This window comes from Vicugna pacos, unplaced genomic scaffold, assembly GCF_048564905.1.
Source record: "Vicugna pacos unplaced genomic scaffold, VicPac4 scaffold_20, whole genome shotgun sequence".
Classification (NCBI taxonomy): domain Eukaryota; kingdom Metazoa; phylum Chordata; class Mammalia; order Artiodactyla; family Camelidae; genus Vicugna; species Vicugna pacos.
Genome location: NW_027328741.1, coordinates 81,102,201 through 81,124,538, shown reverse-complemented (window position 1 = coordinate 81,124,538; position 22,338 = coordinate 81,102,201).

Genomic DNA, 22,338 nt, shown 5'->3' with positions numbered 1-22,338 from the left:
ACACAAAAACTGCTAGAGCTAATAAAAGAATTCAGCAAGGTAGCAGGATACAAGATTAACATACACAATTCAGTTACATTTCTCTACACTAACAATGAATCCACAGGAAGAGAAAGTAAAGAAACAATCCCTTTTAAAATTACACCCAAAACAATAAAATACTTAACAATAAATCTGACCAAGGAGGTGAGTGACTTACAAATGGAGAATTACAAAATATTGATTAAGGAAACTCCAAAGGACTTAAAGAAATGGAATGACATCCTATATTCTTTGATTGGAAGAATCAATATTGTTAAAATGGCCATACTGCCCAAGGCAATCTACAAATTTAATGCCATCCCCATCAAATTATCCAGAACATTTTTTGCAGAACTGGAACAAACAACCCTAAGATTTATCTGGAATCACAAAAGACCCTGAATTATCAAAGCAATATTGAAGAAAAAGAACAAAGCTGGAGGAATAACCCTCCTAGACTTCAGACAACACTACAGAGCTACAGTCATCAAAACAGCATGGTGTTGGCATAAAAACAGACATGAGGATCAAAGGAACAGAACAGAGGGCCCAGAAATAGACAGGGTGATTTTTAAAGGGCCAGTGGGCCAGTAATTTGCTATTAGTCTCCTCCTCCTTAACATAGCAGTTTGAGACTAGCTTGTAATTTTTGTTACTATGCTGTGTTCAGGAATTTTTTTTTATTAAATTACAAAAAAAGAAGCAACAAAGGAAGGTGTCATAAACTAGTTCTTCCACAGTTTGACTGAAAAGTCAGCCAGTCCTCACATTTTGAGCTCTGATCAGTTGGTGCTCACTGGCCAAGAAAATAAGTGAGACTTAAAATTTGAAGAGACTAGTCAAATAATTTAAAAAAACAATTATTTTTCAGAGAAATGGCATCATAATGCAACTGATGGAAGTAATAATCTGAAAGGCTATTTTGGAAGGGTTGATGTCTTTCAGTTTGACTGACAATATGCTATTTGACTTTTGGATAACGTATGCCTGGACTTTGGACAGAAGGACAGGAAATTTTAAAGGCTTAATAAAGACAGTAATCTAGGAAATTATTTGGAAACAGGAATTATGTTGATGGTAAACTATGTGAACTATAAAGTCACCTAAATGCATTGAAACCATGTATTCAAGAGGAAAACAGTATATATAAAAATATTTATAATTTACACTTGTCATAGTATCATAAGCTATTGAAATGAATGTAATAATTTTAATATGCATGTAATTTGTACGTTGCATTTCAAAGAAATCAAACACTGTTTCGCTGCTAAAGACAGACATTATTTTGCTAATATGTGAAAATCACTAATGTAATTACATTCATGCATCATTATGATCCGTAAAATAATACACTTCTATGCTGAGGCAATTAGATCAAACTTCATGAATAAGAAATACGGTAATGTGATAAACTGATCTTCTGGGAGGTGCTGATTTTTCTTTACATGCTTCATGGCTCAGGAATGTTTCATACTCCTCCTGAGACAGAGTAGAAGACAGTGTGAAGAATCAAAAAAAGAAAACATGACTGTTGCAGTGACACTCTTGTGTTGCATTTGGTGCTTGACCACATTGGGGCACGATTTTACAGTTTTGAAATTTTTCTGCATTTCGGTGTTTATTTTGTACTGCAGGATACGTGGAGACCAAGTTATGCATCTTGTAATTTAATATTGAGATGATCAATTATGGAAGTGATTAACAGATGTTTCCTTTCATCACTCTCTTAGCTTTGCTAATGCATACAAGTCTAAAAGTAATTTCATCAGCTGTTGACAGTACAACACTCACAATGTTATTTCACAAAGACCTCAGAAAAGACTGCCAAACATGGAGTACCAATTGAAGTGTAAATTCTTTGGTTTCCAATCTGAATTTATAATTTATGTGTGTAAAATGTTTTTAGTGGAGGGTCTGAGGACTGAGCCCAGGACTTCAATGCATGCTCAACCTGTGCTTTATCACTGGGCTATACACTCCCCCCAAATTAGATTAGATTTGGGGTTTAACATCTGAGTAATATAAATAAGAACTGAAATTTATAAAATCCATGTTATAAAATTCATGATAGGAAGTAAAACATTGTTTAAAATAATGAAAAGACAACTCGCAGAATAAGAAAAAATACTTGCAAATCATACATCTGATGTGAGGCATAGATTCAAAGTATATAAAGAACCTTTACAACTCAACCATGAAAAGATGAACCAAAATTTAATATACGCACTCCAGATATTTCTACTACTTGAACATTAAATTGCCACAGAAGGAAATATGGAATATTATCAAATTATATAAAGTTACATTTTAATTAGATCTAAAGGAGAACACAATAGTTTCATAAATTTGGAAATGGGTTAGGAGCTTAAAAATGTATAACACTTTTATGGCTGGAAAGATTCCATTTCCACAACTCTGGCCCCTTCCTTTGATGCTTATGCCCTGTCAATAACATTATAACATTTTAAGTGCTCTACCTGCATAGAAGTTCTCAGCTGTCTGTCTTGAGGATGCTGCTAAAGTCACCCACTAAAATCCAAGTCACGTCTCATTTCTGTCCCCTACAAAAGGTTCACTGGCTTGTAAATGTGCCTACTGGGAAAGTTATTCAAGTTTCTTATCTTGGCTTCAGAGCCTTCCACACGCTGGTCTCAATCTGTCTGTTCACCTGCTGGGGTTCTCAGTAAAGCGTCAACTGCCCCGGACCCTTTGCCTTTCTGAACAGGTCATCCTGCTCTCCAGCCTTGGGATCTGAGCGTGGTCAGTTCCTCTGTGCCAATGCCCCGGCTCAGACTTGCTTGCTCCCATATCCACCTCAAACATGCTTCCACTCTGACACCTTTGTCTTCTCTCCAAGGTGGCATACGTCTTTCCATACGGAGTATCAGGAGCTTGTGTCGTGCCCTTTAATTATTGAATCTAATTCAGTGATACAGAGGGACGTTGTGTAGTCACTAGAAGCATAAATTCTGAAGCCTAAGGGGATGAGGGCTAATCCATGTCTGTTGCGAGGAGGGTGACCTTGGGAAATTTACATAATCTCTAGGTTCAAATTTTCTCATCAGAAAAATCATAGGTAATCACTGAACCCATTTTGTTGGTTTAATTCAGAGCATTAATTTGGATCTTACATACACAATATTTTGCATACTTCCTGGCATATGCACCAATTTGTATATATTTACAATTCTTACCATTCCAGGAAAAAAAAACTAAGTCCTTGAGGTGCCTGTATCCTGAATCATACCATAAATATTCTTGGCTCAAGCAATGTTTGTTAAGTGATTCTACATACCATGAAATGCACTGTTGGTTTTTTTTCCCCACAAATTCTGGCTCCAGAAATATCCATTGAGTGAACAAATTAATCAGCCTAAACTTGGCTAGATTAAATTTTTCTAATCTCTTTCCAATTCTTACTTCAATATAAACCACTTTTTATATCACATAAACTGTTTTATTAAAATAGCATTAGTAATAATTTTTGAGAACCTTGTATTTTTGAAATTCTATCAGTATTTCCTGGCTTTTACATGTAATAAGATATAACATAACATTCTAGTAGGACACTTACAAAACACCTGTATTGCACTTGATTGGTCAAAACAACATGAACTGTTGGAAACACTGGATATCATCAGAGAAGTTCTGAGCTTTAGTTTGAGGCCTGATATACATAAACAATTTGTGATATTAATACTGATGCTAGCAATGACAGTAATTGGCATTTATCAGAAACGTTTTATCTGTAAGTCACTAACTCAGATAACTTTCATAATATTTGGGCTCTGTCATTATTCTAAAATTATGGGTAGATACACCTGTCTAAATTCGTTAAAAAACATAAAATTAATATTTAAAAAATATAACAACACATGTTTTTGTTAGTCTGACAAATAAGACACTATGAAAAGTCCTCATACAAAACAACTAGTTTTTGGATGAGAGATGTTTTAAAGACATTTCTGGCCAAGGAAACTGCAAAGTTCCTCCTGTTCAAACAAATAAGCAAATAAAGCTGGAGCAAAATCTTGAGCACCGAGAAACTGCTAATAACAGCTCACTCTGTGAACAAACCCCACATCTGCACTGTCATTGGATTCCTAGGTCTGGGTCCAGGCAGGTCGTTAGAGCTGACTGGAGACTGTGGCTTTAAGTCTGAAGTCCTACAAAAGGGTTAAAGTGCCCAAGGTTGGTGGCATCCCCAGGTTCCTGACAAAGACCGTCGCAGGGTCTCGCAGAAATAAGGGCCTCTGGCTGCCACTGATGAAAACCAATGGCATTCGAGTTTAGAGTTAAAGGCCACCAAGCCCAGGAGAAAACCTCCATGAGGAGTGAGAATCAGTAGGTTGGATGGGGAGTCCTGCATCCCCCAGAGGACTTCAGACTTGCAAACATCAGTAGCAGAATATAAAATAATCACGTATGAATGTTTAAAGGTAAGACAACTGAGGTCACAAAAATGACCAGTAAGAGACTATCAAAAATGACCAGGCAGATTTGAAAGAGAACCAAATGAAACATTTAGGAAAAAAAAATTTAGATAGCTGGGGAAAAAAGCAAACAAACAAGATGAGTGGACTTCTTCAGACTCAACATAAAGAAAACTGGTGAACGGAAGACACCCCCCAAATTGTCTATAATTTTCACTTAGGGGAGATGGAAAATATTTTTTGAAACATTGAAACCTATGAAGGAAAATTAAGAATATCTAACATTTGTCTAATGAGTGCCTTCAAAGGATAGGAGAGAGAGAAGGAAGGTGAAGTTACACTTGTAATTATAACATGTTGAATTTTCCAAAACTGAAGAAGGATAAGGATCCACAGGTATTAAGTCACAATCTATACCCAACAGGATAAACTAAAGCAAAAATAAATGGAAATACTGCAATAAAACTGTAGAAACAAAAAAATTATTTTGAAAGAAAAAGAAAAAAAGTTTACCTACAAGGAAGTGAGTATTAAACTGACAGATTTCTCAACAGCACCAGAAATATTTTTAAAAAAGGGAAAAATGTTCAAATTCATGAGAGAAAATCGTTATCAACCTAGAATCCTGTACCCGTAAAATATTTCATTTCAACCAATTTGGGAAGTATTGAAATTTTCAAAATATTAAGTTTGACCTATGAATTTGAAACGGTTTCCCGATTTAAGTTTCCTTTCATTTCTTTTATGATTCTTTCTGAACCATAAAAAATTATTTTTATGGTTTCAGAGTCGAAGTTTTACATTTATTTTTAAAATTTATTCCTGAGTATATTAGACTTTTTGATGTTGTTGTAAATGAAATTGCCATCTTGTTTTTATTTTGTTTCTTCAATGTTAGCACACAGAAATACTATACTCCTCAAAATTGATCTACAAATACAAGGTGATTTCTTACCAAGAACTCAGATGTTTTTCTATATGCAGCAATGGACAAGTTGATCTTAAAAATCATTTGGAAATGCAAGAGGACCAGAATAACCAAAACAATTTTTAAAAATTAAAGTTGGAAGATTCACACGTCCCAATTTCAAAACTTACTACAAACTTCAGTAATCAAAACAGGATTATGTTGGCATAAGACTAGACATAGAGATCAGAGAAACAGAATTGAGTATCCAGAAATAAACTCTCACCTTTATGGTCAACTGATTTTTGACTTAGGGTACTAAGACAATGAAGGAAAAATAGTCTTTCAACAAATGGTTCCTAAACACTTGGGAATCTATATGCAAAAAAAAAAAAAGTTGGACCTGTACTTCATGGTTTGTGCAAAAATTAACTCAAAGTGGATTGAAGACCTAAAAGTAAGAACAAAACAATAAAACTGATAGAAGAAAATCAAGTAGAAATATTTCATAACCTTGAATCATTTAGCGATCCCTTAATCACTTAATCACAGAAGCATAAGCAACAAAAGAAAAAAAACATATAAAGTAGACATTATTAAAATTAAACATGTTGTGCTTCAAAGAACCCCAGCAGGAGATTGAAAAGACAACTCGCAGAATGAGAAATGATACTCGCAAATCATACATCTGATGCGAGACTTAGATTCAAATTATATAGAGAATGTTTACAGCTCAACCATCATCAAAAGATGAATAATTTTAAAATTAGGAAAGGCTTAGGAGACATATTTTTCCAATGATGATGCACACATGGCCAATAAGCACATGAAAGTTTGCCAAATACCACTAGTCATTAGGGAAATACAATCAAAGCCACAGTGAGATTCACTTCATACCCACTATGTTAGCTAGAATCAAAATGACAGACTATCACTCGTGTCAGCGAGGTTGTGGAGGAATTAATACCCTCCTCCATTGGTGGTGGGGAATGTAAAACGGTGCAGACACTTTGGAAGACAGTTTGGCAGTTCCTTAAAACATTAAACACTCTTATAACGTAGGAATTTCACTCTTAGGTATACGACCAACTGAGCTGAAATACGTCCACATTAAAACTTGTGCATGAGTGTTTATTTAGTAGGAAGAAAGATGGAAATGACTCAACTGTCTATCATATGATGAATGACTAAACAAAATATGGCATATCTGTAAAATGGAATAATATTTGGCTTTAAAACAAAGTAAGAAGGGATGAGAGTAGCACACCATCACATGGTATTTCTGTGTTAGCTGTAATGGACTTAAATAACCTCAGTAGCAAAGATATTAGTAGAAAGTAGCAAAATTATTAAAAGGTGAGGAATTGTGAGTATTTATTACCTCTGTTTTAATATAATTATTAATTATAAGTTTCTGCAAATTAATTCATAACAGTGGCTATGTTTAACAACAGGCTGACAGATTTTCTAGGTATTTAACATAGGGCTCTGTTGTGTCCGTAGGAATGTGCTGTGCACAGCTGGCTATGCCCCACCCATGAGAGCTGTGGCCAGAGAGCTTGTGGGCCCCTCCTGTGAAGAGCCCTGTGTCTCCCTGTCTTATTGTGTTGTTTTCTCCACCCTCAGGCTTTATTTCTCAAAATAGCCTTCTTTTGGAACTCACCCTCTAACCAACAGGTGCAGTAACTTAACTCATAAACAGAAAAATGAATTTTGGGTTCATTTAGCAGATTGCTCATAGTCCTGGTTCTGTGCACCGGTTATAAAATAGGTTTTGGGGGAAAAATGAAGCACTGATATGTACTACAATGTGGATGTGCTTTGAAAATATGTGCTAAGTCAAGGAAGTTGCAAAAATCTTAACATATATAATAATTGTATTTATATGAACTGTCCAGAAGAGGCAAAACCATAAAGGAAATTAGGAGTTGCTAGTGGCCAGGGGATTAAATATGAGGTTTGTTTCGGGGTTGATGAACATATTCTAAAATGGGGATGGTGATTATGGTTACATGACTTCACAAATATACTAAAAATGACTGAATGGTACCCTTAAAAATGGCGGGGTTCATTCGATGAAACTGTGCCTCAATAAAGCTGTTGTAAAAATACAGATACATGTGACAGCTGAGGACACTGAACACTGGTTAAACAGTTGATGATGATAAGAAATCAGGTAAACAATTTTTAGGTGTGATGCTGTGTCATTATGCTATAAAATAAGACCATATATGAGTTGATTATTATTGTACAAGATTGATAGATACATGGGAGCTTTGCATTCTGATTTCTACTTTTGATAAAAGTAGATATTTGGAAATTTTCCAGGAACATAAAGAGGGGGAAACAAGAGTAACATGTATCAATTATATAATTATCAGCATGAAAAAGAAGCTAAATCATTCCCAGAGAATTTGTTAGAAACAATAAATGTCTAAGCTGGCTGTGTATAGTATCAACATACAGATCATCAATTGTATTTTGACACAGAGGCTAAAACACAGTGCAAATTCAGGAGGGTAATTTGAGTTTAATATTTCCTTCTGAACAGAAGATTGTTTTAAAGGTATGTAGTTTCTCAATTTGGGCACAAAGCTGCATTAGAGTTAACAGAGTTATGACACTATGCTATAAAATTCATGATAGGAAGTATAAAATTGTCTAAAATAATGCCATCCCTTGTGAGAAAGCTAGTAAGAATGGCAAACAATGTATGAGGTCCTAGTCCCAGAATTATTTACTATATCAGATATTCAAACATTTATCCTTCTGGACAAAAAGTCCTGAATAAAGAGAAAATCTCAGATACAAGTATTTGCTTTTCTCATATAATATCAGCAGTCTCGGGTAAGTTAATTAGCACTTTATCTCTTTTATGACTCAGTAGTTCTGGCTAAAAATGCTTTCTGTAAATCTACTCTGTGTTATAACACGTTACATTTTCAGTTCTTCTGTGGGATGAGGTGTTTATGTTACTTAAGAGATGAAAGTCGGCAGAAAAGCTGTAAAATCTCTCTTAAGGAACATTGTGTGAAACCAAATTATTTTCTTATTCTCCACATAGGAATTTATACTTTAATTCTGCAGAAATTATTGGGCGTTGTTGATTTAGAATCATGTAAAACCACACACGTTCAGTAAGATCACCTTTCCTCCCATAACGTGGGGAACAAAGACTAGGCTAACACAGTGTGAACATCTAACAGGAAAGAATGACGAAGATGCTGGTATTTGTTTTTCCAGGTGATGCCTGTAAATTCTCGATTTTAGTGGAGAATTAAAATGAATTTCCATGTGAGACAGACCTGAGTGCTTGTATCAATATTTAAATTTTAACCAGTCTGTAAATAGCCTTTGAAAAAAGTCACTGTAATTTCTTCCATTTAAAGTATGAACATTTCACAGGATTGGGTTATGTCTTTGAGTGAGTCTATGAAATACTTCCATTTGTTATTGGGCAAATTAAATGAGCTGTTTATTTTCTACAGAAAAGACAACTCTAAGTAGAGAAGTCACCTTCCTCAGAGTAAGTTATCAAGGTCAATGAAGAATTATCTGTATAACTTATAAATGTCCAAGTGCCAATAAAAACCCTACATGAATTATCCGGACTCTTAAATAATTCATGGGTATAATTACATAAGCCCTGGTGTATCAGATGATGGCGTATGTCTTTTGAGAAGTATTTAAAATAATGGAAGCCATCATCTCAATGGTAAAATGGGTCCTGAGTACACTACTCATTGTTCATAAATAAATAACTCATTGTTAATAAATAAAAACATGTTGAACTTGAGTTTCCTGAGCTTGGCTGAAGCAAGGATGTGAAAGACGTCACAGAAAGTTACTTGCTCAGCATGAGCTGCTTTGTAAAGGGTGGTGTGCGGGACACCCACCTCTGAGCAGGTGCTTTGTCCCATACTGGACTTCTCAGCTCAGAATATTTGGCCACAGTGTCCAGGAAAACCACATTTTAAAACCATTGTCCCTGGTGACTGTTATACAGACTTTGATTTGAGGATAATGGCCATAAGGGGAACACGGACATTCCTCCCATGCTCTCAGGAATCTTTATGGGCAGGTCATTATCCAGCCATGAAAGTCACTGTCTTATGACACAAGGGGAATGCAATGACAGTTTTTATTCTAGCTCTGTCACCGATTTCCCATACGACCTTGGGCAAATCACCTCACTTCTCTAGATTTCAGTTTCCTGAAACACAGAATGAGGGACTGGGCTAGATGACTTCTGTCAAGCCTTCTACTTTTACAAGTCCATTGAAGCGTGGTCTGTCATCCTAAGTGAAGTCAGCCAGGAAGAGAAAAATACCATATGACATCGCTTATACATGGATCTTAAGAGCAACAAAAAAAGAAAAACAAATTTATTTACAAAACAAAGACTCACAGACATAGAAAACAAACTATGGTTACCTGGGGGGGGAAGAGCATGGGAAGGGATAAATTGGGAGTTGGAGATTTGCAGATACTAATATTTATAAAATAGACAAACAACAAGTTCATACCATATAGCAAAGAGAACTATATTCAATATCTTGTAGTAACTTGCAGTGAAAAAGAATGTGGAAAAGACTATCTTTATGTTCATGTCTGACTGAATCACTGTGCTGTACATCAGAAGTTGACACAACATTATAAACCAACTATAATTGAATAGAAAATGTATATTAAAAAAAGAAAAGAAAATTGCACCTCTTGGGGAGTGATGGAAATGCTAACTATATCTTGACTGTGGTGATGGTATCATGGGTGTAGACATCTAACAAAATTCATCCAAGTATACATCTGAGAAAGGTGTAGTTTACTGTACAGGAACCATATCACAATAAAGGTGTTAAAAAAAAAAGAATCACATGAGCTTGTCACTGCGCTCTGTTCAAGCAAACCAGGATTCCATCACACGTACAGGCATATTCATATCTATTCTCAAGTTAAGTTTACCATGCGGGTGGATGTACAGATGTTCAGAAGGAGACAGATGTAAAGATCCATGAAGGGAAGTGGCACTGTCATTAGCTAGTCCAGAGCATTCATTCCTGCTTCATTTAGAAGAATTTTGAAATAGAGTTCTGGGATCTGGTTTAATCTCCAGAAATACAGCACCTGAACATCAGGGCAGTCACTGAAGAAATGGGGAAAGCTCTTTTTTACGGAGCACAGCTTGCCTTGGGGTTTCCTTCCCGAGAAACTGGAGAAAAACTATAAACACTGGAGCCGAGAACATGGATAAAAAAGATGAGGGAGTTTTTCTTTTAAAATATTTAATTTTAAACTTTTTTTTCCTAATCCATGCAAAAGAAGTGTAGGTTAAAATATCCACTAAAAATTCATCACATGCTGTAAACAGGATGATTTGGAAATAAAAATCACAACTATTTAAAAAGAAAGAAAAAGGTCCCATACACTTTTTATGTATATGTCATCTCAGAGCCTTAGCTATCTCCTTGCATTTCAGAGGAATAAAATGACTCTCTGTGGAGTTAAAACAGAGAATCTCTCAAAACCACGGAACAGCCAGTGTGGCGCAGGCACTAAATCGTCAGAGTGGCACTTACATTATCACGTAGTTCATAATCAGATGTTCTAAACTTGCTGTGAGAGATCTTTTCTTCCACTGAGATCTGTAGTAACTTGGCTTTCCTCTGGTTTCAGAAGTTGGTTGAACTTCACACGCATAGGAAGAAGGCTTTATTTAGATAACGTTTTGGCCCACAGGAAGGATGCTAGCTCAGCCACTCATGGACTCTTCCTGCCTTTCCAGAAGGAAGCCTCTGGAAGTCGTTCTTTGTAATTCCTTGGAGACTGACAGCATTTCCTACTGTTTCAGCTCTTTTTCTTTACATGATGAAATTATTTCAAGATTTGTAAGAGCATCTTCTGAATTGCAATGTGCTGATTCAGGTACACAGTTTTCCAAATAGTCTTTGTAGAGCTTTGGAAATATTTCACTCACATCTCTGAGCCCTGTGTTTTTACATTTGTTTTCTTTTATTGGATTTCAACCTTACTCTGGTGTGCCAAGGGGGAAAAATATTGCCTACAACCTGTTTGTATTTTGACAGAGTTTCTTCAACACACTCCGGTGTATGTTTTCCCCTGTTTGATTGTGAATTTGTATATTTTCATTCTGAGAGTGTTAAATCAATTAGTGTCCAGTGGGGATGTCGTATAGAACCCTCCATATTTTTTTCTGCCTGCATTTCTCACTGACTCGTTGAAAGTACTCTAGCAAATTCCTAGCTTTCTTCTTTGATTGGCTTTTAATTTGTCTGGCATCATTTACACTTTTCTTCTTTCCTTATATTGAATAATTCTCTTTTACTCTTATTTTAACTCCAAATAAGAACCAATAAAAATCAAAATAAGTCAATCACACACCTTGAAGGTCAAAAGTGACCACAGGGCTCGCGGTGGAAGTAACTTGTATTCGATGAGCCAATAAGAGCTCTTCTGACTCTCATGTTTGAAAATGTCAGAGGCTTTTTACAATAAAAATGTATTCTTTGTTCACATGACTGTACAATCCAAGTGTTCTTCATCAGGGGTTGGGGGTGGTTTCCGTCTACAGCTATCACTTAGGGATCAGTCCTGGAGATGCTGTCAGTTTCTGCGAGTCAGCACATGGGGGAGGAGATGGCAGAGAAAGTTCCCCTCTTCGTGCTCATATTGACTTGGAGGTGAGGCACATTCGTCCTCTTGTTCTGTGGGTGAGGACTAGTCACATGGCTCCATCCAGCTGCAGAGGAACCTGGAAACTGTAGCTCCTGTCTGTCCAGATGACCCTTAGCTGCAATTAACAACATCATGGAAATGCATCATGGACCTTGGTTAGATGACTTGCAAGGAAGTGGGTGCGAGATTCATTTGAAGTGTATGAATTCCCACTGTCTCCATTATCCTCAGCTATATTTCCTCTCACCACAGGCACCCCTTTAAAGCTAAAGGCCTTCTCCACTGCAGAGAGGACTGTGCAAACCAACATGCATATAGATCGGAGCATTACTTATATTTTGAACTGTTTATGCCTCTCAAAATTGGGAAATATTATAATATACATTTAGACATTGTGGAAAAACTGAATGTTGCTGACCATTATTATTTCACTAGGAAGCATTTATTAATTAACTGCTTAACCATATGTTACCTTGGTGGTCCTACTCACGAAAGTAATAAAACACTTCATCTGCTGTGTCAGAATTTTATGTTACTTCTCTCTGTGGGTCTCATTGGCTCACCTGCAGAGCAGAAATAAGGCTACCTCCTCCAGGGCACACAGTCACTGAGGCCACTGTTACAAGCAGCTTTAAAATTCACTGCACATTTTCTTGCACAAATAACAAATTCCCCATAAATGTGTGTCCTGTTCAAAGGCTTATTAAAAAAAAAGAAAAAGAAAAAGACAAATGAACATAAATACAAAACAGATACTGACTCACAGACATAGAATACAAACTTATGGTTGTTGGAGGGAGAGGGGTGGGAAGGGGCAGACTGGGAATTCGAGATTTGTAGATACTGACAGTATATGTAGAATAGATAAACAAGATTATACTGTCTAGCACAGGGAAATATATACAAGATCTTGTGGTAGCTCATAGTGAAAAAGAATATGACAATGAATATATGTATGTTCGTGTATAACTGAAAAATTGTGCTCTACACTGGAAATTGACACAAGATTGTAAACTGACTATAACTCAATAAAATGAAATTAAAAAAAGACATATTTTTAACAAAAAGGAAAAGAAAGAGAGAGAGAGGAAAGAAGAAATAAAGAAAGAAAGGAAGTAAGAAAGAATGAAAGAAGGAACGAAAGAAAGAAAGAAAGAAAGAAAGAAAGAAAGAAAGAAAGAAAGAAAGAAAGAAAGGAAGGAAGGAAGGAAGGAAGGAAGGAAAGAAGGAAGGAAGGAAGGAAAGAAGGAAAAGAAAGAAGGAAAGAAAGAAAGAAGGAAAGGAAAGGAAAGAAAGAAAGAAGGAAAGAAAGAAAGAAAGAAAGAAAGAAAGAAAGAAAGAAAGAAAGAAAGAAAGAAAGAAAGAAAGAAAGAAAGAAAGAAAGAAAGAAAGAAAGAAAGAAAGAAAGAAAGAAAGAAAAAAAAGAAAGAAAGGAAGAAAGAAAGAAAGGGAGAAAGGAAGGAAGGAGGGAAGGAAGGAAAGAAGGAAGGAGGGAAGGAAGGAAGGAAGGAAGGAAGGAAGGAAAGAAGGAAGGAGGAAGGGAGAGAGGGAGGAAGGAAGGGAGAGAGGGAGGAAGGGAGAGAGGGAGGAAGGGAGAGAGGGAGGAAGGAAGGAAAAAGAAGACATCAAGCTGATGCAGTCTGGAGCAGGAAACTCTGCTGGGCACTGGTCCTGCAACCAGGAGCTGTGTTATGTGCACTTTGGTGTTTAATGTTGGCCCTAAATAGTGCCTCATACTTAATAGTAAATTATCAAATGTTTTAAGTGGATTATTATCTACAGTAGGACAATGCATATCACGGAAGATGGGCAAATGCATCATTTAGATGTGTTATATACAGACATAGCATTGCAGCAAAAGGTGGCTCTGTTCTGACCAAAGAAATCTGAGCGAAGACTGTACTTCAGACATTTTTTAAATTATACAAAGAATTCCACCAACGTCCATTTAAATATAAAAAATTAAGCAATGGTATGAATAAAATATATAACAAAGAAACGAAGCAATTAATCCAATTTAAGGAAAACTGATTTTTCCACTCCCTGAGCATTCCAGGCAAATTTGATCTTTACATTTAAATTAAACATAAAATTCACTTTGTATTGAAGAAACCATTCAATCATTATCATAGATCCTGTTAGTTATGCAATTAAATATTGCAATCTTATGCATGATTGAATATCCTTAAAAACTCATAATTTAAAAACTTGTTAATATGTAAAATCTACTGAGCTGCTGAAATCACAAGGGTACACCTGTGTGATTATTACTGTTTCTCCCCCCAAAAGAGGAAAAGTTATTTTTTCACACAGGGTAAAAGGAAGTGAAATTTAAAATGTATTTCTCTGATTTAAAATGGACAGAAACGTTAGCTGTTTTGCATCAGAGAGATCCTTTTAAGGATATATATTTGAAGGTACATCCCACGTTCAAAGTGTTTCAGTTTGGGAAGTAGCCATGTTCATTCCAAATTTCCTTTTGGATCTTAGAAATACTATCATTAGAGTCCTTTCACTGCAACCAAATGAATGCTTTCTCTTTCAGAAATAAACTTGCTGTCATTTTGTTAGACAACTGGCATGAATGCAGTTTTTTCCCATTTAATTAAAAATTCTCTCAGTATTATGCTTTCTCTTCTACACACACACAGACACACACAAGTTCGTTTATCAATTTATGCAAAATAATAGTATAAGATTAATGAAATAAATAAAAGTTAACATTTCTCCCCCCAGTTCTTCAATTACTCAAACTATGGCTTTTGCACAGAGACAAATGCCGTGTAACATCCCTATGCAGAACAGTGCATGTTTTAACATCCTTGTTGCCTATTTTTTCTTGTTAGATTTCCCAGGATATTTGATTCAGCTATAGATTTCAGGACTACTCATTGCCTTAACGCTTTTCTGGGAAAAAATGTTTGATTTCCAAATTTAGATGCAAAAACTTCACACAAAAGATAAAATATTACCTTAAAAAAGGTTACATCTACTTAAACAGATCACCTACCTTTATTGTTATGACTCTGATATTTAGCTATTCTAAGCAACTTCAAGGCTCATGGTTGCATTAGCTAAGTAATTCAATAATCAGTAAATATTCAGTGATAAAGAAGGTACCTTTTTTACTATTACACTCCATTATAGCTCTATCAATTTAAATGACAGATACAAATGTGTCATTTGAAATTAGTAGCTTAGTCAGTGTTTCTCTAATATCCGAGATTAATGATTTCCAAGGTACTAATAGCAGAAGAAAAATATATCTTGACACATTTTATGAGTACAATTGAAAGCAAGCTATGTCCAAAAGGATTTGGATAGACATTTAGTTATCACCTTCCTATGTTAAGAACATATTGTCTCTAATTACTCAGTTTTAAGATAAAAGAATACAAATATACACACACTTTTAGAGAAGAAAAATATATCCAAAATTAGAATCAAATAGTTTGAAATTAAATTCAGCAACTGAAACAAGAAGTATGACAATTGCAAATTAGTTTTAAATATTCTAGATATTCAATTTAATTTTTTTTGTTCACACCTAAAAATTTGCATAGCACAAAATGGATGAGTAAGAAAATAAATACTTGGAGAGTTCTTATTTAAAAGAAGATGGTGAAACAGGAAATGCTTCAGGAGGTAATTTATGTATTCCAATATATAATACAAAATTATGAGACAGGCTTGTAGAGACAGAAATGATGTAAATAAGGGAGGGAAATGGCACATGAGACCTGAGGGCCACTGATGAAAGACAGGCATTGATGAAATTTTCACATGTGATACTCTGAGTATCACATCTTCACTACTGCCGTTTTAGAGCTAGAAGCTGGAAAATGCAATCGATAAAACTCTGCCAAGAAATTAGGTTGATAAAGAAATGTAAAGAATGAGAAATATCTTCAGGGATATGAATGGCGAAAGTAGAGGTCGTATTTCTGTATAATGAAAGCACTAGGAAAGTAGAAAGCAATGTGGAGAAAATGATAATTTTTAAATGATAGAGAATTTTCTAAGTTAAAGTCAATTTTAAAAGTGTCAAATTGAGTAATGCTAAACAGGATAGAGAGGACCAGAAAAAAACCCCAAATCCATAAACATGTTACAAAAACTTAGGATATCAAAGTGAAAGGTAAACCTCAAAAATTCCAGAGAGAAAAAAAAATCACTCAGAAAGGAAGAGGAAATTAATATGACATCAGACTTTTCAACAGCAACAATGGATGTTAAGAAAACAATGGATTTTCTTTTGCTATAGAGCTGGAGAAAGAGAACTTCAGTATCAAACTTGAAATTTTACATGGAGCTAAAACTTTTTTTCTTCCAGTTTTATTGACATGTAATTGAGATACAGCACTGTACCAGTTTCAGGTGTACAGCATAATGATTTGACTTAACATGCATCATAAAATGGTTATCACAATAAGTTTACAGAATCCCATCAACTCACATAGATACAAAGCTAAAGAAATAGAAAAAAATTTCCTTCTGATGAGACCGCTTAGAATTTGCTCTCAACAACTTTCATCTAAACATAGAACAGTGTTAATTATATTTATCACATTGTGCATTACATTCCATCATACTTAACCTATCTTCTCACTGGAAGTTTATTCCTTTTGGCTACCTCCATCCAGTTCTTCCTCCTCTGAACACCTGCCTCTGGTAAACCCAAATCTGATCTCTTATTGTATGAGTTTGTTTACATACTTCTTCATATGTTTTTGAAGTACAGTTGACTTACAACACTACATTAGTTACCAGTATACAGCATAGTGAGTCCATGTTTCTATACATTTTAAGATGGTCACCACTAACATTCTAGTTATGATCTGTTGCCATACTAAGATATTCCACATTTATTGACTATATCCCCCACAGTGCAAATTTCACATCCATGATTCATTTATTTTGCAACTAGAAGTTTGTACCTCTTTATCTCCCTCACCTATTTCTCTCCTCCCTCCACCCCTCTCCCCTCTGGCAACCACTTGTTTCTTCTATGTATCTAGAACTAACTCTGTTCTGTTTAGTTATGTTTATTTGCAGTCCTTTTTAAATGTCACATATAAATAAAATCATTTTTCTTTCTCTATCTGACATATTTAACTAGATTAACACCCTGTAGATACATCCATGTTGTTGCAAATGTCAAGATTTCATTTTTTGTAGCTAAGTAATAGTCCATTGTATATAAACACAAACACACACATACAGCACAGCTTCTTTATCCATTCATCAATTGATGGACATTGAAAAGGCTTCCATATCTTGGCAATTGTAAATAATGCTATAATGAACAAAGGGGTCCATGTATCTTTTTCAATTAGTATTTTCATTTTCTTCAGCTAAATACCCAGGAGTGGATTTGTTGGGTCATATGGTAGCTCTATTTTTAATTTTTGGAGGAATATCCACCCTGTTTCCTTCAGTGGCTGCCCCAATATACATTCCCAGTAACAGTGCCCGAGGCTCCCTTTTCTCCGCATCATCCCCAGCACTTGCTATTTTCTGTCTTTTTGATAATAGCCATTCTGAAAGGAGTGAGGTGGTATCTCATTGTGGTTTTGATTTGCATTTTCCAGACAATTAGTCATATTGTGAATATTTTTGTGCTTACTGGCCATCTATTAGGTCTTATTTGGAAAAAATTACCATTCAGTTCTTCTGCCCATTTTTAATGGAGTTATTTTTTGAAGTTCAGTTTTATTAGTTCATTGTATGTTTTGAATATTATGCCCTTAACAGATATATCATTTGAAAATATCTTTTCCCATTTGGTAGGGGCCCTTTTCATTTTGTTGATAGTTTCCTTCATTGTGCAAAGCTTTTTAGTTTGATGCAGTCCCATTTGTTTTTGCTTTTGTTTCTCTTGACTAAGGAGACATATCAAAAAATATATTGCTCAGACCAATGTAAAAGGGCACACTGTCTATGTGATCTAGAAGTTTTATGGTTTCAGAAATTACATTTAAGATTTAAGTCTCTACTTTATTTTGAATTTATTTATGTGCGTGGTATGAATGAGTAGTCCAATATGGTTCTTTTGCATATAGATGTCCAGTTTTCTCAACAACATTGTTGAAGTGGCAGTGTTTTCCCCATTGTATATTTTTCCTTCCTTTGTCATAGATTAATTGATTATACAGGTGTGGGTTCATTTCTGGGCTCTCTGTTAGGTTCCAATGACCTATGTGTCTGATTGTGTACCAGTACCATACTGTTTTGATTACTGTAGCTTTTTAGTATAGTTTACAGCCAGGAAATCTCCAGCTTTGTTCTTCTTTCTCAGGATTGTTTTGTTTCCACAAACACATTATATTTTTCCATCTATTTATGTTGTCTTCAATTTTTTCATTGGTGTCTTTTAGTTTCCCAAGTACAGGATTTTTACCTACTTAGTTACATTTAGTCCTAGGTATTTTATACCTTTTGATGCAATTATAAATGATATTGTTTCCTTAAATTCTTATTTTGACAGATCATTGTTAGAGTATAGAGATGTAACAGACATCTGTATATTAATTTTGTATCTTGCAAATTTGCTGAGTTCACTGGTGAGTTCTAGTAGTTTTTTTTGCTGGCATCTTTAGAATTTTCTATGCCTAGTATCATGTCATCAGTAAACAGTGATAGTTTTACTTTATCTTCTCCCTCCAATTTGGATGTCATTTATTTCTCTTTCTTGTCTGATTGTTGTGGCTAGGACATCCAACAATACGTTGAGTAAAAGTAGCAACAGTGGGCATCCTTGTCTTTTTCCTCATCTTAGGCAAAATGTTTTCAGCTTTTCACTGTTAATGATGATGCTAGCTGTGGGCTTCTCCTGTATGACCATTATTATGTCCAGGTATGTTCCCTTTATAGCTACTTTGTTGAGAGATTTTTTTTTATCATAAATAGGTGCTGAATTTTGTCAAAATATTTTTCTACATTTATTGAGAGAATCAAATAATTATTATTTTTCAATTTGTTAATGTGGTGTGTCACACTGATTGATTTTCAGACATTAAACCATCATTGTAGCCCTAGGATAAACCTTATTTGATCATGTTGTATGGTCCTTTTAATGTATTATTCAATTTGTTTAGCTAAAATTTTTTGAGGATTTTGACATCTATATTCATCAGTAGTATTGGCCTATAAATTTTTTTTTGTCTTATCCTTGTTTGGCATTGGTATCAGAGATACCACAATCTGTGTTGGTCTCACAGATTGATTTTGGATGCATTTTTAATCTGTAATTTTTTGGAATAGTTTAAGAAGTATGAGTGTTAACTCTTCTCTAAATATTTGGTAAAATTCATCTGTGAAGCCATCTAATCCTGGGCTTTTCAATTTCATTACTGGTCTGTTCACATTTTCTATTTCTTCCTGGTTCAGTCAATTTCTAGGAATTTGTCCATTTCTTTTATGTTCTCTATTTTAATGATGAATAATTGTCCATAGTAAGGGTTATATAATCCTTTGTATATCTATGATGCAAGCTTCAACTTCTCCTTTTTGATTTCTGATTTTATTCATTTGCCCTTCCACCTTTTTTCCCAGTGATTAGTCTGGCTCAAGATATGTCAAATTTGTTTATCTTTTCAAGAATGAGCCCTTAGTTTCATTGACCTTGTCTATTATTTTCTTAGTCTTTATTTCTTTTATTTCAGCTCTGTCTTTAATATTTATATCCTTATACTAAATTTGGGTTTTGTTTATTTGTTATTGGGTTTGTTTATGTGTAAAGATAGGTGGTTTATTTCAGATTTTTCTTGTTTCCTGAGGTGGGCTTATATCGCTGTAAACTTCCCTCTGAGAACTGCTTTGCTATGTCCAGTATGTTATGGATCATTGTGTTTATATTTTCATTAGTCTCTAGATTATTTTAATTTCTTTTTTGATTTCTTTAGTGATCCCCTTGTTGGTTAGCATTATACTGTTTAGCCTGTACATGTTTTTAGTTTTTTGAAGGTTTTTTTCTTATTTCTTGTCTCATATTGCTGTGGTCAGAAAAATGATAGATATGATTTCAGTTACTCACAATAACCAAAAGGTGGGAGCAATCCAGATGTGTATTAACTGAAAAATATATAAACTAAATGTAGTATACCTATACAATAGAGAATTATTTGGCCAAAGAAGAGATGAAGAACTGATACTACGACATAGATGAAATTTGAAAATGCTATAGTGAAAAGAGAGAAAAAGATTTGCAAACCATATACATGGTTAAAGGTTAATATCCAAAACATATAAGAATCTCCTACAACTCAAAAAACAAAATACCAGACCAGATGGGCACAGAAACTGTATAGATGTTTTTTCAAAGACATACAAATGGACAAGAGGTGTATGAAAATTCCTCAGCATCACTAATCATCAGGGAAACGCAGATCAAAACCACAACGAGGTATCATCTCATACTTCTTAAGTTGGTTATTATCATCACCTCACACCACTTAGAATGACCATCATTAAAAAGTCCACAAATGATAAATGCTGAAGATGGTGTGGAGAGAAGGGAACCCTCCTACACTGTTGGTGGGAATGTAGTTTTGTGCAGACATTATGGAAAACAGTATGGAGATTCTTCAAAAAACTAGAAATATGATTCAGCAATTGCACTCCTGGGCACATATCCAGAAGGAACTTTAATTTAAAAAGATAACATGCACCCCAAAGTTCATAGCAGCACTATTTACAATAGTCAAGACATGGAAACAACCTAAATGTCCATTGACAGATGACTGGATAAAGAAGTTGTGATATATGCACACACATACACACACCAGAATACTACTCAGCCATAAAAATGGATAAAATAATGATATTGGCAGCAACATGGATGGACCTGGAGATTTTCATTCTAAGTGAAGTCAGCCAGAAAGAGAAAGAAAAATATCATATGATATCATTCATATGTGGACTTTAAATAAAAGACAAGTGAACTTATTTAAAAAAAAATAGAAGGAGACTCATAGACATAGAAAACAAACTTATGGTGACCAAGGGGGAAGAAGGGTGGGAAGGGATAAATTGGGAGTTCACGATTTGTAGATACTAAATACTATATATAAAATAAATTAACAAGTTTCTTCCATATAGCACAGGGAACTATATTCAATATCTTGCAATAACCTATAATGAAAAAGAATACAAAAACAAATAATGTATGTATATATATGACTGAACTATTATACTGTGCACTCAAAATTGACACAACATTATGAACTGACCATACATCAATAAAATAACTTTAAAAAAAGATAACAAGTGTTGGTGAGCATGTGGAGAAAAGAAAAGCCTTGAACACTGTTGGTGGTATTGTAAACTGGTGCAACAACTATGGAAAACAGTTCATCAGAGAAGAAAAAGTAAAACTAGCACATAATCCAGCAAAATACCCACTTCTGGGTATTCATTTGGAGGAAATGAAATCACTCTTAGCAGGGATATCTACTCTCTAACCTTCACTACAACATTATTTGCAATAGTCAATATGCAGGAATAACCTAAATGTCCATTAGTGAATGAACAGATTTTTTAAACAAATGTGCTCTACATATACAATGGAATATTACTCAGCCTTAAAGAAAGAGGAAATTCTGCCATTTGTGACACTATGGATGGACCTGGAGAACATTATGCTAAGTGAAATATACCAGGCATAGAAGGACAAATACTACATGACCCCACTTGTATGAGGGGTCTAAAATAGTCAAACTCATAGCAACAGAGAATAGAATGGTGGTTTCCAAGGTCTAGGAGGGAGGGGAAAACAGGGAAGGATTAGCCAAAGGGGACAAAGTTTCAGTTGTGCAATATTAATTACTCCTATAGATCTACTTATTGCCCTAGAGATATATGAACAGAGATATAGGGCTTATAGTCAGCAATACTGAGTTCAGATACAAGCATTATGGGATCATGACCCACTGTAAGATCTGCCAATTGCACAAGAATGAAACTGGGGCTGCATCTGGAACTGGACATCACTGAATTATCCACAATACTTTCCTCTTATTTTTGTGAGTAGTGGAAAGATGACTGTATTTCAAATGAAAAGGGACTAATATGCATTGAGACGTTGATATGCTCATATGGATTCTAAGTTTTAAAATGAAAATGTTGGCAAGAGTAAAAACTATCCATTTTTTTAGCTGGAAATAATAATAATAGCATAATAATAATCTCTTGTTTTTAAAAGAGATCATATCACTGATTCATCAGCAGTAGGATATTTTTCCTACAGAGGGGCACATATTTTTACTAATTTTCTAATTGGTAATC